This window comes from Alosa pseudoharengus, unplaced genomic scaffold (assembly GCF_046254945.1).
Source record: "Alosa pseudoharengus isolate Yale_2024_CS ecotype anadromous, Long Island Sound unplaced genomic scaffold, YU_APseudo_1.1 YU_APseudo_1.1_scf_3, whole genome shotgun sequence".
Lineage (NCBI taxonomy): Eukaryota > Metazoa > Chordata > Actinopteri > Clupeiformes > Clupeidae > Alosa > Alosa pseudoharengus.
In genome coordinates, this window is record NW_027468718.1 from 9,963,269 (window position 1) to 9,978,984 (window position 15,716).

At 45.8% G+C, this 15,716-nt stretch overlaps 1 pseudogene; it reads right to left on the reverse strand.

The window, feature by feature from the left end:
* Window positions 1-103: 103 nt before the first annotated feature.
* LOC143099818 (structural maintenance of chromosomes protein 1B-like) overlaps window positions 104-15,716 on the reverse strand; it is a 23,178-nt pseudogene continuing 7,565 nt past the window's right edge.

Sequence of the window (15,716 nt, forward strand, 5' to 3'; positions counted from 1 at the left end):
CCATGAACAGGTGATGACATGACTGATATCACTACAATGACTTTGGTACTTGTGTTTGACACTGAACAGGAATACTGTTGACAACATAAATGATTAAGAATAATTTACAAAGCCACAATAGTTTATTGATAACTGATTTTTACAGTTGACCATAAAAACTATGATAACATATAAAATAGATAACACTGCAACATTACTATGTGTGAATAACATCATCAAAACAACTGAAAGTGCAATTTTGGGCGGGTGGGGTTTAAAATGTGACTTGCTAATTAAAATTTGTAAAAATCTATCAAATCTGTCTGTTAAGACAGTGCAATTAAATTTGAATAAAAACAGTTTAGGTAAACTCCAGTGCAAACAGACACACGTCTATCGACAAAAAATCTTAAAAAACACAAACAAACCTTTAAACATAAGATCTAACTCCCCTATAATGTTTCTCTCATCTCCGTCTAACATCTCCTTATTTCTGTCTGATGCACTCTCCATCTCGTTGGGTCCCTCTATCAATCTCTCCATACCCTCATCTCCTGATATAGACTTTCCCATCTCTCTGCGTCAATGTCTACATCTCCTGACTCTCCCATCTCTCGGTGTCGATGTCTATATCTCCTGACTCTCCCATCTCTCTCCCACCATGTCTACATCTCTGTGTCTCTCTGTGAGGGGGTCTCCTCAGTGAGGGGGTAGGACGTGAGGTCTACGGAGAGCACTCGGCTGGAGATGGTCTCACCAGACTGTATGAATAAGCAGACATCAATCTCAGTCATCCTCAGGGGTTAAATGTTAAATTCTTCATGCTAGTGGTTTGGGGATTCAGACAATGGTATGATGTCTTCACACCACATGCATATGTTTACACCTAAATAATTTGTTATCCTTTAATCACCCATCTGTGTGAGTGTGTGTGTACAGTATGACACCCCTAACAGTATGTCTTCTCAGGAGGGTGTGTCTGTGTGTGTGTGTACACAGTATGAAACCCCTAGCAGTATGTCTTCTCAGATGTGTGTGTGTGTTTGTGTGTGTGTACAGTGACACCCCTAGCAGTATGTCTTCTCAGGAGTGTGTATTTGTCTGTGTGTGTGTGTACAGTATGACACCACTGGCAGTATGTCTTCTCAGGAGGGTGTGTGTGTTTGTGTACAGTATGACACCCCTAGCAGTATGTCTTCTCAGGAGTGTGTATTTGTCTGTGTGTGTGTTTGTCTATGTGTGTGTGTGTGTGTGTGTGTACAGTATGACACCGCTGGCAGTATGTCTTCTCAGGAGGATGTGTGTGTGTGTGTATTTGTAATGTGTAAAGTCGGCACTCTTATCCTCTAGTAATAGTTTTGACATATACAGTAGCCATTCCCAGCTCCTAGACTACTTCTGCACTGTATCTTGAATGTTATTCTCTTTCTGTAATTTGTTCGGGATAAAAGTGTCTGCTAAATTAATAAATGTGAATAAATGTGAATGTAAAAATGTGTGTGTGTGTGTGTGTGTTACCTCAGAGTAGACTCCCAGCAGTACGTCTGCTCTGGAGTAGAACTCCTCCTTAAGTGAGATGACGATCACCTGGAAGTTCTCCTGACACTGCTCTCTTATGAACCCTGTCACCTGCAGACCACCAGGGGGCAGTGTAACACAGGTCACAGCACAGCCGTAGATCGAGAGAATACGGTCAACCAAAGATTGTTAAGGCGGAGCAAGATACTTCATCAGGAGCCACTTCCGGGAACCCGGATCGCACGAGGGGGGGGGGTCAAAATCCCCCTTTATGCAGAGCAGAGGCAGCGACTGCTCCATTGAAGTCTATGGGCATAGCTCAGAATTTTACCACATATGCTAAGGTCTTAGTTCTATAGAGTTAAGAATGTGAATTTCGGGCACGTTTTCATGATCATCAAACCCTTGTGAACATTTCAGGTACATTTTTAGCATTTTTCAGCATTCCAGTCTGGAGAAAATCGACTTTATATCAGGTGTGCGCCGGTTATTTATGCCGCTGCTGTTGGAGGGTCGCAACGTACGCTCATCAAAACGTCATCGACACGCCTCTTTATGCAGACAGGATTCGATCCCCATTTCGCGCCCATAGACATGAACTACGACGAAGTATCTTGCTCCGCCTTAACAATCTTTGGGTCAACTAGGGAATCAAATGGGCGCCATGTTGGATACCAACATATCTGTAAGGGCGTTTTATACGTATATTGACAAACCGTGATGATAACATTTATATGCCTGTTATACAATGGTGAAAATAAGAGATTTATTTCAACATAGCATATTTGCCCCATAGGGTTAAGCTGTAGAGTCATCTGACGTTGGTACTGTACCCAACGTGCCAAAGTTGGCCAAACTCTGTGCTCACACCACATCCATAGATAGAGAGAATATGGCCAATTCGCTTTCAACTGTTCTACCCTATGATTGGTTCAGAAGCTATCATGTGACTCATAGGTGCCATGGTGTACCTAACCTTCATCCAGATCGATTATACATAACATGGATGTGATGGCTGGAATGGCTTATTTTGCATTATTTCAAAGAATAAAGGTAAAAAAGAAATTAGTTAAGATTTTATTTGGCTGGAAAATGTTGAAGCCAGGCTTAGAAAATGGGTTGTCTCCACTGTGAACACTAGTCATGCTTTGTGTGAATACAAACTAGAGAATGAATGAATGAATGAATGAATGCATGGATGGATAGATGAATGAATGGATGGATGGATGAATGAATGGGCCTTGCCTTGCCGATGTTGGTGTTGTCTAGCGCGGCGTCCACTTCATCTAGCACAAAGAAAGGAGCAGGCCGGAAACTGGCACAGGAGAGATAAGGTGTGGAGTAGAGATCAGGTGTAGTGTAGAGATCAGGTGTGGAGTAGAGATCAGGTGTAGTGTAGAGATCAGGTGTAGTGTAGAAATCAGGTGTGGAGTAGAGATCAGGTGTGACGTAACACAGGAGAGATAAGGTGTGGAGTAACACAGGAGAGATAAGGTGTGGAGTAGAGATAAGGTGTGGAGTAGAGATCAGGTGTGGAGTAGAGATCAGGTGTGACGTAACACAGGAGAGATAAGGTGTGGAGTAACACAGGAGAGATAAGGTGTGGAGTAGAGATCAGGTGTGGTGTAACACAGGAGAGATAAGGTGTGGAGTAGAGATCAGGTGTGGAGTAGAGATCAGGTGTGGCGTAACACAGGAGAGATAAGGTGTGGAGTAGAGATCAGGTGTGGCGTAACACAGGAGAGATAAGGTGTGGTGTAACACAGGAGAGATCAGGTGTGGCGTAAAGATCAGGTGTGGCATAACACAGGAGAGATAAGGTGTGGTGTAACTAGAGATGCACCGATATGGAATTTTAGGGCCGATAACGATAATCGATATTTATTGGTTTGTTGTGGCCGATACCGATACGATAACCGATAATATTACTCTTGAAAAAAAATTGTGAAAAGTGATTTGGGGAAAGCATTTAATAAGCATAATTTTATTGCAGTAATTTTACCTACCACCAAATGATGGACAGAACTCATAATAGTCCTCAATAGTACGGCAGTCAACAACATAACAGTAGCCTAGCCCTACAGTATGTGTGGCTCCTTTAAGTGAACCTGACGTCAGTGAATTTCGAGTGAGTGGCTAGAGAGTTTTAATCGTTTTCATTTAGGACTAAACGCTCATAAACGGCTCAGCTTGGAATAAGCTACAGTATAGCGACCAAATCAGAGTTTGTGAGGGAAACTTAGGTTTAGTTTCAACTGCGGGTAACTGAATAAAGCTCCAACTCCTCAGACCATAGCTGTCAACATAGAGCTTTGAAAATAAGGGAGATTTCCCGGGTTTCTCACGCAGAATAAGGGAAAATGTCAACATTCGTCCCCCAACGTTGGAAGGGTTGCAGTATTAGTCCGTTTCATAATTGCAAGCTCATGCATTGGTCAGCTAAACAATACAACAAAGTAGCCTACTTTATTTACGCCTAACAGCCTATATTAATTTGGTCAACTTTATACAACCCTAGGAAGGCTAAAGTTCTGTAGCCTAATCGATGGCCCTGTGCGCTGTCATTCTCTCTCCTGCGCAAACAAAATGTGTGCGTTCCAAGTAGCCTAGTGCGTAATTCTTCATAAAGTTGAACAAATGCATTTGGTTATTTTAGAGATTTTAGAGAGAAAATATAAATAGCCTGTCATGCAGTTTATGGGCTACAGTGCAGAGTTGGGAAGTTATGGTAGGCCAACTTGGAGTGAATATACAAACGGGGAATTATTTCTCTACTCGTAGCTGAGTCTGGTAGGCCGATACACACAGTGCGTGCGGCCGTACACTATGCAGGTGCCACTGAGTGTTCTCACGACAACCAAGCCGTCATCTTAAATAGTCTCACTGTCGCTTTCAAGCAAGCAAAACGATGCTTTGAAAACATCTGTTTCGTTGGAAGGGCAAGGGTGTAGCAACAGGAAAACAGTACAGAGACTGACAAGTCCGATGGTAGAGCTAATGTTATGAGATTGTTAAAATACGGGATATTTACGGGAAAATATTAAAACGGGAAGACAGCGGGAAAAAAGTTAAAATACGTGAGAAACCCGGAAAAAACGAGAGGGTTGACAGCTATGCCTCAGACTGTATCTTATGTCCGTACTCTGTTGCGCACAACCTGCTGAAAGGAGTTAGCCCCGAAGGTTTTAATATTATGATGACCCGTCTGGAACTGAAGCACGAATGGTTAGCATATTTCTAGGTAATAATACAAAACCCAAGCTAAAGTAATGCAAATATAATACTAAAACACATCTTAGAACTAGGCCTACTTATGTACTCGTCCCACTAGTTTGTTTATTTGTTTCCCCGACCAGCGCGGTAAAGTGCAAACACACCAGCACAAGACGGCTCTAGATAGGGCTGAGCTCCGCTCTGTAAAGGTTAAATGGTGGATCATTCACGAGAGGATTTTGAGATGCACAGATTCCCAAATGAACGCATATCCACAGATTTTGTTAGAGTGGTGAAATACATTCACACCGCTGACATTATATTGAGGAAAAAGTATAGCCAACCAAGCTCAAGTAGCTCAGTGTAGCCAGATGTAGGCCTAAATTAGGACTTTAAAAAATATCGGCGCAAATTATCGGCCAGAATTCTGTTATCGGACTGATAATAATATTTTCATTTTTTCACTTATCGGCTAATAATATATCGGCCGCCGATATATCGTGCATCCCTAGGTGTAACACAGGAGAGATCAGTTGTGGCGTAACACAGGAGAGATAAGGTGTGGAGTAGAGATCAGGTGTGGCGTAACACAGGAGAGATAAGGTGTGGCGTAACACAGGAGAGATAAGGTGTGGAGTAGAGATCAGGTGTGGAGTAACACAGGAGAGATCAGGCGTAACACAGGAGAGATAAGGTGTGAAGTAGAGATCAGGTGTGGAGTAACACAGGAGAGATCAGGCGTAACACAGGAGAGATAAGGTGTGGCATAACACAGGAGAGATAAGGCGTAACACAGGTAATGCATGCATGTACTTCACCCACTGTCAGGTGTGGCGTAACACAGGTAATGCATGCATGTACTTCACCCACTGTGTCTTTAGCCAGTCAAATTACACACAGTAAAATCAGCACAAGAAGAACTCTGATCTGATCAAAACCCTAGTCTTGGAGAGTAAGAATTGCCTAGAATGTTTCACACAAATATGGCGTTCATAGCACATTTTTTAAGTAAATAAATAATAAATGATCCATAGAATCTGGGTTTCTGTCTCAATCCTAATCCACATGTTAATCATGATGAATAACTAGGAATCATGTCCTACACGTGAACAGTTACTATGCTTGAATACTTTTAAAAAACAAATGATCTCTACAGGGTTCCCACTCTAAGTCAAATGTACAATTTCATGTCTTTTCCCTGACTTTCCATGACAAAAAAAAAATAATTTCCATGATTTACTATATAATGAATGGTACAATATACCGACCAAATATTTCAGAGCAGCCACGTAATTTTCAAGAATCTCTTACTTTTTAGAGCGGGAGATGAATAAATGGGCATTGAATAAACGTTGGATTAACCACAACTACTCAAGCAAGCAGTAAAGCTAATAACCTGACATCCACTGATTCTGTGTGGAAATATATTTATATTAATGTATTTTGGCAAGTCAATTTTAAACTGCTACAATAAAATTCCCTGATATTCCATGACTTTGCCCAAAACTTTCCAAAATTCCATGATATTCCAGAAATTCCATGACCCGTGGGAACCCTGTATATAATCTGGGCCTTCACCTAAACATTGAGCGACATGCAGGTTAAAATGAAGAGGCATCAAGTGTATCTATCTATGAGCTCATCATGGACCAGGGATGTATTAAAGGAGAAGTTCGGTGTGAAATTGACCTTAGCTGTACTGAAAGATGTTGCCGAGTACTCACATGTGTCCAATAGGCACCTTCGCTCACCCCCTAGCATTCCAAATTACGCCGTTTTTAGCCGAGTAGCTGTGGGGGCATAGCGTAGCCTATGCAACTAAATCGCTATTTTTACACCATTAAAAAGGTTCCAAGTAACTCCACACTGCATTGGTAGACTTCTGAGGGTCTTGGAACCTTTTTAATTGTGTAAAAATAGCGATTTAGCTGCATAGGCTACGCTATGCCCCCCACAGCTACTTGGCTAAAAACGGCGTAATTCGGAATGCTAGGGGGTGAACGAAGGTGCCTATTGGACACATGTAAGTACTCGGCAACATCTTTCAGTACAGCTAAGGTCAATTTCACACCGAACTTCTCCTTTAAGTATGTGTTTTGGTGGTTAAGTGACAGACATGGGTAAGTTAACCCAGAGGAAGAGCTGAACCTCCTGATAGAAGAGCCCTATGGCTTCATTTTGTTAGGAGAACGAAGTCACAGGGGTTTACCTCTTCTATTTGGGTTGCTCTGCTATTAGGAGGTTTACCACTTCTATTTGGGTTGATCTGCTATTAGGAGGTTTACCACTTCTATTTGGGTTGCCTTACCAAGGTTAGCCGCTAAACCCCCTACTTGGAATCATGAGCCAGGTGTAAGCAGGTGTGACCCCACCTGTAAGCAGGTGTGACCCCACCTATAAGCAGGGGTGACCCCACCTATAAGCAGGGGTGACCCCACATGTAAGCAGGGGTGACCCCACCTGTAAGCAGGTCACCTGTAAGCAGGTGTGACCCCACCTGTAAGCAGGTCACCTGTAAGCAGGGGTGACCCCACCTGTAAGCAGGGGTGACCCCACCTGTAAGCAGGTCACCTATAACCAGGTGTGACCCCACCTGTAAGCAGGGGTGACCCCACCTGTAAGCAAGTGTGACCCCACGACCCCACCTGTAAGCAGGTGTGACCCCACCTATAAGCAGGGGTGACCCCACCTGTAAGCAGGTCACCTGTAAGCAGGGGTGACCCCACCTGTAAGCAGGTCACCTGTAAGCAGGGGTGACCCCACCTGTGGATGGCGAAGATGAGTGTGAGGGCGGCGATGGCCTTCTCTCCGCCGGACAGGTTGTCCATGGCCATGAAGCGCTTGCCCGGCGCCACGCAGTTGTAGCTGATGCCGTCCAGGTACGGCTCGTCAGGGTTCTCAGCACTCAGGATGGCCTGAGGGGAGAGCAGGACACACACACACACGCACACGCACACACACACAGACACACACGCATGCACACACACACACACGCACGCACACACACGCACACGCATGCACACACACACAGACACACACGCATGCACACACAACAAAAGTACATATATACACACACACAGACACAAACACATCAGTACACACACACACACAACAGAACGAAATGTGTACACACATACACTCTTAAACATACACAATCTCCTTACAGGATGTGTCATTAGTCTTCTAATTATGTGTCTATGTGTTTGGGCTTGTGTGTGTGTGTGTATGTGCATGTGCGCGTATGCATGTGTGTGTGTATTTGCATGTGTGTGTGTGTGTGTGTGTGTGTGTGAGACACTCACCTGTGCACTGGTGTTCCTGCACATCTGTTTGTAGATCTGGTCGATGGCCACACACACATGCTCGAAGCACTGGCTGAAGAGACGGAAGCGGTTGGTCTTGACCTGCTCAAACTCGTGGTTACAGCGCCGAGCCATGCTGGTGCTCTCCTCAAAAGCTGCAGCATACACACACACACACACACACACAGACACACACACGGATCCATGCACACACACATATATAAATCAGTTTCAAAGTCATTAAATAATTTGACTTTCATTAAACCAGTGTATACCAACATAACATGACTCTGCAGGATTGTGGGTTTTGGTGCACATTGTATGTGGGTGTGTCATAAGCTGTCTTCTAGATCTCCCTCATCTTCTTGTGATGTATGTGCATATGAAATGTGTGTGTGTGTTCTTGAATTTCCCCTTGGGAATCAATAAAGTATCTATCTATCTATCTATCTGTGCATGTGTGTGTGATATATACATACCGTCCACCACATTCCTGAAGCTGTCCTTGATCTCCCTCATCTTCTCCAGGGCCTTGAGGTTGGGCGGCTCAGAGCGCTGGATGACCCCGTCCAGTGAGGACAGCTTCTCCCTCAGACCCTGCAGCGCCTTCTCCACCTCCCCCTCCTCACTCACGTCCTGCCACCAGAGACACCGACATGCTAACAGAGCTGGACATGCCACTGAGGAAAGCTACACGCTAACAGAGCTGGACATGCCACTGAGGAAAGCTACATGCTAACAGAAAGCTAAATGCTACTAAGAAAGCTACACACTAACAGACCTGCACATGCCACTGAGGAAAGCTACATGCTAATAGAGCTGGACATGCCACTGAGCAAAGCTACATGCTAACAGAAGGCTAAATGCTACTAAGAAAGCTACACACTAACAGTTCTGCTCATGCCACTGAAGAAAGCTACACGCTAACAGAGCTGCACATGCCACTAACGTAAGGCTAGATAGATAGATAGATAGATAGATACTTTATTGATCCCCAAGGGGAAATTCAAGAAATTCAAGGCTACACGCTAACAGACCTGCACATGCCACTGAGGAAAGCTACACGCTAACAGAAAAATAAATGCTAACGGTTTATATTAGGTCATGTGGAGTGTTTTCCTCATCCCATCTTGAGCTCATCTGCCAGGCAGAGCAGTGTAGTTTATCAATCATACACACAAAACACTACACTCTCTCTCTCTCACACACACACTCTCTGACACACACCAGACAACACACATACAGTACACACACACACTATTAGTATGCCTGTCTGTATTGTCTCACTGCCAGGGAGGTTAATTTAGTTCATAAGTCACACACACAGAAAAACAACACTACACACAAACACACACCAGACAGTCTCCCTCTCTTTCTCTCTCTCACACACACCACAGACAAAACAGACAAACACACACCTATGTCTATCATGTATGGTCTCACCTTGAGCTCATCTGCCAGGGCTGAGTAGTCTATCAGCATCTGCTCCTCACGCTCATAGATGTCCAGCGTGCACGTGCTCTGGGACTCAGAGTCCAGCTGCACAGAGGAGACGCACATGTGTCACATTAAAGGGACACCAGGCAAGCCTGATGCTTTTTCTCTACGAAACTCCCCCTCGCTCGGTCTGAAGCTCTTTTCCTTTTCTTTGCATCTTCCGTCAAGGCATTATACACACGTTTGCAACAATCGCTAGCGTTTCGTTAGCCTGCCTCTGTGCTGTGGATGCAGGATGGAAACTGAAACTGCTTCGGTCGGCGGGTACGATACACTGAACTTGCAAGCGGGATATTCTTCCTACAGGCAGTAGGGGCAGGCGAGAGAGTCTTCATTCGCCCTGTAATGAGTCATTTAACCATATACCGACTTACGAAGATGAGTAATTAACACGAAAACGTTGCCTGGTGTCCCTTTAACCACATCAGTGCACAGCAGGGGACATGTCCGCATCACAGAAGGACATTAACCACATCCATGACATATGGAACTGACCCTGCAGGAGTAAGGTTAAACCTGCCAAATAATTGTCAAATATTATTTTACTTCCTTTATTTATGAAATACCGGTAATTATGAACTGTGATGTACAACACAGACTATGTCAAGTCTTTCTGTCTTCTGAAATATCTCTGGTCTTCTTTCATAATATGTTAGATCATGTTAGAGCAACACAAGATCTCCAAAACCTGGAGATAGACAACTGTGTTCTGTTCCACCTCTATTTGGGGCAGCCGTGGCCTAGTGGTTAGCGCTTCGGACTTGTAACCGGAGGGTTGCCGGTTCGAACCCCGACCAGTAGACACGGCTGAAGTGCCCTTGAGCAAGGCACCTAACCCCTCACTGCTCCCCGAGCGCCGCTGTTGTTGCAGGCAGCTCACTGTGCCGGAATTAGTGTGTGCTTCACCTCACTGTGTGTTTACTGTGTGCTGAGTGTGTTTCACTAATTCACGGATTGAGATAAATGCAGAGACAAAATTTCCCTCACAGGATCAAAATAGTATATATACTTATATTCCGTAAACTCATTAATGTGCTATTCAACTCTGCTTGTTCTCTATTTACACCCTTCTCTCTCTCTCTCACTCTCTCTCTATCTATCTCTCTATCCCACCCCCTCATCAACTCTCTCTCTCCATCTCCCATGCTCGTCATCTTCCCTTTCTCCATCTTCCTCTCCCCATCCTCTCGTCTTCTCTCTCTTTGAATGTCTCTTCACCCCTCCTTTCTCTCTGTCTCTCGCTCCTTTCTCTCTCTTTGAATGTCTCTTTACCCTTCCTTTCTCTTTCTCTCCCTCCTTTCTTTCCTCCCCCTCTCTCTCCCCCTCTACCGCTGATGTCGTCTATGGTCCCGGAGAGCAGGGTGAGGGGGATGCCCTCTTATCTTCTCTCTCTCTCTCTCTCTCTCTCTCTCTCCCTCTCTCTCTACCTGCACGTCGCTGATGTCGTCTATGGTCCCGGAGAGCAGGGTGAGGGGGATGCCCTCGATCTTGCAGGCCAGCAGCAGGTTGTGTCGGCTCAGCCTCTTCTGCTCTATGGACCCCTCCGCAGACAGAACCTGCTTCTGCAGACGCACCAGCTCTCTGGAGAGGGGATGGGGGAGAGGGAGGGAGGGAGGGGGAGAGAAGGATGAAAGGAGAGAGAAAAAGAAAAGAAGAGAGAGAAAGAGAGAGGGGGGGATAGAGGGGAAAAGGGAGCAAAGAGAGAGAGGGTGAAGGGGGGGTTTAGAGAGAGAAAAAGAGGAGGGAGAAGATGGAGAACCAGAGAGAAGAGGGAGAGAAGAGGGAGAGACGATCCTTTTGAAAGTGCAGATCCATAACCCCTCCACCAAGTAGTGCAGATCCATAACCCCTCCACCAATTAGTGCAGATCCCTAACCCCTCCACCAATTAGTGCAGATCCCTAACCCCTCCACCAATTAGTGCAGATCCCTAACCCCTCCACCAATTAGTGCAGATCCTTAGCCCCTCCACCAATTAGTGCAGATTTCTAACGCCTCCACCAATTAGTGCAGATCCCTAACCCCTCCACCAATTAGTGCAGATCCATATAGTGCAGATCTCTAACCCCTCCACCAATTAGTGCAGATCCATATAGTGCAGATCCCTAACCCCTCCACCAATTAGTGCAGATCTCTAACCCCTCCACCAATTAGTGCAGATCTCTAACCCCTCCACCAATTAGTGCAGATCTCTAACCCCTCCACCAATTAGTGTCAAATGGCAAAAAAAGGCTAATTCGCTGTTGAGTACTAGGCTAGCCTGGTTACTTTTTGGCAACTTTGAGACTGCTAATGAGGTCATAAGTTGCTATCTCTTCCACCATAATCACTGACCAGTGACACACACACACACACACACACACACACACACACACACATACCTGGAAACTTCCTGTAGATTCTTGACCTTCTGGTCCAGGTCGGCTTTGGAGGTGCTGACTTCTGACTTCTTCTCTGTACACACATCCTTAAGCTCCTGCACATGAACCTGAGTCTCGTCCACCAACGCCAGCATCTTCTCTTCTTCCTATAGGAGAGATGACTACATCAGGGTGTGTACATGTGTGTGTGTGTGTGTGTGTGTAAAGATCCTTACTCTCATCCACCAACGCCAGCATCTTCTCTTCTTCCTATAGGAAAGATGACTACATCAGGGTGTGTACATGTGTGTGTGTGTGTGTGTGTGTAAAGATCCTTACTCTCATCCACCAACTCCAGCATCTTCTCTTCTTCCTATAGGAGAGATGACTACATCAGGGTGTGTACGTGTGTGTGTGTGTGTGTGTAAAGATCCTTACTCTCATCCACCAACGCCAGCATCTTCTCTTCTTCCTATAGGAGAGATGACTACATCAGGGTGTGTACGTGTGTGTGTGTAAAAATCCTTACTCTCATCCACCAACGCCAGCATCTTCTCTTCTTCCTATAGGAGAGATGACTACATCAGGGTGTGTGTGTGTGTGTGTGTGTAAAGATCCTTACTCTCATCCACCAACGCCAGCATCTTCTCTTCTTCCTATAGGAGAGATGACTACATCAGGGTGTGTACGTGTGTGTGTGTGTGTGTAAAAATCCTTACTCTCATCCACCAACTCCAGCATCTTCTTTCTCCTACAGGTGAGATGACTACATCAGGGTGTGTGTGTGTGTGTGTGTGTGTGTGTGTGTTATAGATGACTAAATCAGGAGTGTGTGAGCATGGCCATGTGCATGTTTGTGCATCTCTTCCACCAGCAATATCCTCCCTTCCAACGGGAGAGATGATCACCTCAGGTGTGTGTGTGTGTATGTGTGTGTGTGTGTGTGTGTGTGTGTGTGTTAGTGTGCGCGTGTGTGTGTGCCTGCGTGTGCGTGTGTGTGTGTGTACAAGTGAAAAGAGGCAGGACTCTGGCCTCTGACCTCTGACACTGTGTGACACACAACTCTCTCAATTTATCTCTCACACACACACACACACACACCTTCTTGAGGTTGAGGATGGTCTCCTCCTCCTTGTCGATGGTGTCCTGGAGTTTGTGCAGCTTCTTGTTGAGCTGCTGCAGCTGCCCCTGTTCGTACTCCAGCTGGGCATTGAGGCGCGTGCGCTGAGACTCAAACTGCAGCCTGGGAGAACCGGGTAGAACCAGAATCAACACCAGAACCTCACACACTGGGCTAGACCTGTTACTCCAGCTGGGCATTGAGGCGCGTGCGCTGAGACTCAAACTGCAGCCTGGGAGAACCGGGTAGAACCAGAATCAACACCAGAACCTCACACACTGGGCTAGACCTGTTACTCCAGCTGGGCATTGAGGCGCGTGCGCTGAGACTCAAACTGCAGCCTGGGAGAACCGGGTAGAACCAGAATCAACACCAGAACCTCACACACTGGGCTAGACCTGTTACTCCAGCTGGGCATTGAGGCGCGTGCGCTGAGACTCAAACTGCAGCCTGGGAGAACCGGGTAGAACCAGAATCAACACCAGAACCTCACACACTGGGCTAGACCTGCTACTCCAGCTGGGCATTGAGGCGCGTGCGCTGAGACTCAAACTGCAGCCTGGGAGAACCGGGTAGAACCAGAATCAACACCAGAACCTCACACACTGGGCTAGACCTGCTACTCCAGCTGGGCATTGAGGCGCGTGCGCTGAGACTCAAACTGCAGCCTGGGAGAACCGGGTAGAACCAGAATCAACACCAGAACCTCACACACTGGGCTAGACCTGCTACTCCAGCTGGGCATTGAGGCGCGTGCGCTGAGACTCAAACTGCAGCCTGGGAGAACCGGGTAGAACCAGAATCAACACCAGAACCTCACACACTGGGCTAGACCTGTTACTCCAGCTGGGCATTGAGGCGCGTGCGCTGAGACTCAAACTGCAGCCTGGGAGAACCGGGTAGAACCAGAATCAACACCAGAACCTCACACACTGGGCTAGACCTGTTACTCCAGCTGGGCATTGAGGCGCGTGCGCTGAGACTCAAACTGCAGCCTGGGAGAACCGGGTAGAACCAGAATCAACACCAGAACCTCACACACTGGGCTAGACCTGTGTTACGGCCCAGGCTGCTGTGTCCTAACTCCGCCCATTGGCACTGACGTGCCTGGGTGCTTGTTTCCCCTGTGTGCCCAGGTGTGCCTGATTGGGAGTGATATTTAAGATCGGCTCAGTCTGCACTCCGGAGGCGGTTCTCCTCCTCCCGGCTTGGCATTCATTTTGTTGCGTTACCTTCATCTCTGTACTGACTTACACTTCACTTTTGCGTAACTAACACTACACTGATTTGCACCTCATCCTTATCGTTATTCCGAAATATTAGTTTATGTTTAACTTTCTTTAATAAATTAATTCATTATTATTTCAACACTGTGTTGGTCTTCCCTGAATGTACATACTCTGAGCCAGTGTGTTACACCTGGTAGATCTACAACAGCTAGTCAGAACCAGTGACCATTCAGAATCAGAACCTCAGGGGGAACCTCAGCTGTAGCGCAGTGGTGATGTTGGTTGTAAGGCACAGGCAACCAGGCTCAAGTACGACCTGACCTGAGGCCATTTCCTGAACTCTGTTCCCCATCTTGCACTCTTTCTCCCACTCTCCATTGTCAGGTTAAATAAATGTTAGAAAAACCCAAAATAACTAACTACAAAATAAAAAAACAAACAAACAAACAAGAATCAACACCTAACAATGTGGCTTAGACCTTTTAGAACAAGAAATACTAGTCAGAACATTGACCCCTAAAAAGCACAAGTCCAGACCAGATTAGACATGTTAAAGCCCACGAGAACTACACCTGTGGACATGGCGTAAAGTTACAGTATCTTGTATGAGTGTTTGTGTTTTTGTGTTTGTGTGTTTATGTACCGTTTGCGATCCACATCCTGCTGCTGTTTGACATACTCCTGTTCATACTCCCGAATGTTGGCGACACCGATCTCACGGCAGAAATCAGCAAAAACAACATCCTCCATCTGGTGAAAAAACCGAGGAGAAGAGGAAAGAGTTGTGAGAGGCACAGGAAGAGCAGGAAATGATCCTAATCACAGCTGTTCTTCATTCAGTCCGCATGGGCATCCCCAGGGACCTAACACACTGCTCTCACTGCTGATAAGCAGGCATAAGCACTGATCATGTGCTGTAAAGAGACATATCTGGTCGCTGAGTAAATGAGCATGTTGTCTTAATGAAGCCGGTACAGTATTGACTGCATTGATGTCAGAGTTTCCGCTAGAAAAAAATGGTGCCGGATCGAGGTTTCGTTTTCCGGACATTTTGATGATATGCCGGTCAAATATCCTATTATCCCTTCTTAATTAGTCAAATTGAGGAAAACTGGAGACAGGCTATGTAGCTTAAAGAATGACATAATCAGGCTGTATAGAATGCAACATGTTAAACATGCCTAACAAGATCTAGCCAGTATCTCTTCATGGACAGCAAGAGTCCGCTTCGTTCGTTGTTTTAAAAAGACTAGGCCTACTGTGCTTTGTTTGTTGCGCACACACAAGAATGAGCGCTCAGTCGCTCACACCACTACCCCCTAATGCTATGCCTCTTTATTTGATAACAATAAATTAAGAAATGTTTCCTATTCTGGGAAATGTTTAGTTTCTTTTTCTTTCGGCCGCGGTTCAATGATACCGTTTAATTGTGCCAGAAATTATCCGCGGCCCAGTAATCGCCTCGTCGAGGAGGCCCTAACCCTGCAGATCATAGACAG